Genomic DNA, 3,023 nt, shown 5'->3' with positions numbered 1-3,023 from the left:
CCTGTTATCTATTAACGTTACCTTCGTTCTGGTGATGGGAAGCTGTCTGCTGAGAGAAGACGATACGTTGGAATCATACCCAAACCCATCGAAAGCCATCAACACAATAAGGTGAGTTTATCTGTCACCTTTGACCAGATACAATCAATACAACGTTTGAAAGCACACTGGTCATGTTTATATTAAGTTGTATAATACAACATCTCTGAATGTTACCCTGCTGAAACGAAGTTAGTAGCAGTGCTATTCAGCTAGCCAAGACCGCGCTTTCGCCCTTCTTAAGCCATGCGTTATCGTTATCACTACACTTGTCGATCAAATTTTACGTTTCTTCATTGCAATCTGGAGCCATCTAAATGTATTGGTATGTGTAGGGTATGCGTAGTTTTTGAAAGTTTGACTCGCGGGATTTACCTGCTATAACACGTGCTTGCAAGCTAAGTCTGCTTAGCATCATCAGTTTAATAAACCAGTGGCCAAATAAACAATATGGTACAAACGGATCAGTGTTGACTGCTGCTTTCAGTGTTTACTTGTATGCATGGATTTCGCCCGTGTTGGTAATTACTTAAAGTTGTGTTAAGTCCTTCAGTTTGAAAAGCTAATGCTAGTTAGTAGCCTAGCTAGCTCTCCATAGCAGAGGTGGTTGCATGACACGCGTATGGTATTCCTCCCGAGTTCATTTGAGCTAGCGGCATGCAACAGGAAGATGTTTACATGTCAGATATGTGGACATCAGTCCACTGCGTCTATTTATGTGAGCCATACCTAAATTCATGACTATATACCCAATATAGACCTTCCATGCTGTGTTCCAGATTGGCAAATACAATTTAAGAGACATGCAGGTCTTGGATTTCCCCTGGGGATCAATAAAGTATCTATCTATCTATCTATTTATCTATCTAGGTCTTTAGACGCACATATATAGAAACCATAAACAATGTGGTTTTGATAAGACGGACACTATTTCAAAAGCAAGCCCCCTTACTTTGCACACACATTCCTCACACAAACATCTTATCACACCCGCCTCATCACTTTTAATCATTCAACGGCAGACACACACACACACACACACACACACACCTTTCATACTCACCTTGCAGACAACTCACATTCACTCACTCCTTACATACACACACACACACACACACACTCAGAGATTACATTCACTTTCTCACTCACACACACACACACACACACACACACACAAATCAGAGTTGTTGAGTGCCTTTCTTTTCTTTTGCTAAGGGATGTGCGACCGTAGCTGATGTTGAGTCTTCCAAGCCTACCTGTGACGCCTCGCCTGATATTACTAGGTATGTTTGTTTTCATTCACTAGAGTAATAATGATCAACATATACATATTTAAATCAACTTTTGAATACTAAATGTTTTTTTTTCTGTATTGAATTTTGTTTGGACAAAATCCTAAAATGAATCTAATCATAGTTGACATGTGGATCTATATCTTAAATTGAATATGATAAATTATTTTTTTCAGGTGAACGACAAGGTAATCATCAAAAGTGGATGGTCAGCATTGAATCCTTAATCGTTTGTGAAGGGTCCAACCTCGCCACATTTCTAACAGGCCTTGCGACATGTTTCTCCACCTTCTACATTCTGAATCTGCAATATCAGGAGGAGGCAGCGTGCACCCTTGAATTCATCCAGAGGTAAGTTCATGTCACACTTTCGAACCAGAATTTGTTTTATGTGTGGTATGTATTGGGGGGGTTGTGTAGTAGTCTACTATGTAGTTATAAGCACTACTATGCAGGATTACACCCTCTGTAGAGAGCAATCATGCATAGTACTGCTGTAATAACCACAGAACACTATACTTCTACTTCATACAACTGATTAAATCAAATATAAATGCAGTTACAGTAAGTAATAAATGTCAGTTAATTTCATTGTGAGAAAGTGTGTTAACGTTACAAATTCACATCCGATTCATTCACTTTGGCACAATTTTCCTCTACATGAATCCTAGTGTACCCTATCAGTTTTTGTAACTCTCTCTCTTTCTCTCTCTCTCTTTCTCTCTCTCACAGAAAAAAGGCCCAGAAGAAGCCTAAGAACAATCACTAATAAGTAAAGTGAATGTTATACTTGATTTCTCATGAATGTTACTTGATTTCCTCCCTGATTATCATTTATACTCATCTCTGTACTTTAAATTCTTCTGGACATAATCTGTCAGTTTATTCATTTTCACATGTACACAAGCCCAATGCGATGCAATGATATTGATAATTATCTGTGATAATTATTCTGTATCTTATTTGATTTTGAAATAGTACTACTGTAGATAACATGTCTACATTTTACATACATATGTGATACACAAGCCTAATGCAATGTTTTTATTTTCCATGATAATTCTTTTGTACCTTATTCACGATTTTTGAAATACAACTAGATCACGTGTCTACATTTTACATACATACGTGATACACGAGCCTAATGCGATGTTTTTGTTTTTCATGATAATTCTTTTGTACCTTATTCCTTGTTTTTTGAAATACGATTTTCAAAATACAACTAGATAGCGTGTCTACATTTTAAACGGGCCTAATGAAATGTTTTTGTTTTCCATTGTAATTCCTCTGTGTCTTATTGCCTGTTCTTTGAAATCCGATTTTCAAAATACTACTATGTATCTACATTTTACATTCATACATGATACACGAGCCTAATGCGATGTTTTTATTTTCCATGATCATTCTTCTCTGTCTTATTCCCTGATCCTGAAATACGATTATAGTCAGTCTACATTTTCCAAAATTACTATTTATCTTGCTTCATGTCCCTTCATCTTTCAAAAAGATTACTTTACTGTTAGACTGTCAAGTAAGTGCTGTGAAATAAAATATCTGTTAAATTACAAATAAGTAACTGATGTGAAAACATGGATTTTTATCTTTAAAATGTTGATTTGAGAGTGGATGAACTCAATATATGGCACTTGTTTCCTGTAATTGTAAAAAAATAAAGACCTGTTGTGTAACTAA

The 3,023-nt window shown here is 36.3% G+C and overlaps 1 long non-coding RNA gene across 1 annotated transcript; it reads left to right on the top strand.

Moving 5' to 3' along the window:
- Window positions 1-3,023, top strand: LOC143132525 (uncharacterized). Its single transcript, XR_012988325.1, has 4 exons — window positions 1-111; window positions 1,255-1,322; window positions 1,508-1,682; window positions 2,064-3,023. It is a non-coding gene; the product is annotated as an uncharacterized LOC143132525 (long non-coding RNA).

Source organism: Alosa pseudoharengus, unplaced genomic scaffold (genome assembly GCF_046254945.1).
Source record: "Alosa pseudoharengus isolate Yale_2024_CS ecotype anadromous, Long Island Sound unplaced genomic scaffold, YU_APseudo_1.1 YU_APseudo_1.1_scf_19, whole genome shotgun sequence".
NCBI lineage: Eukaryota > Metazoa > Chordata > Actinopteri > Clupeiformes > Clupeidae > Alosa > Alosa pseudoharengus.
Note: the sequence above shows the minus strand (reverse complement) of the source record. Positions and strands in the feature narration are given on the sequence as shown.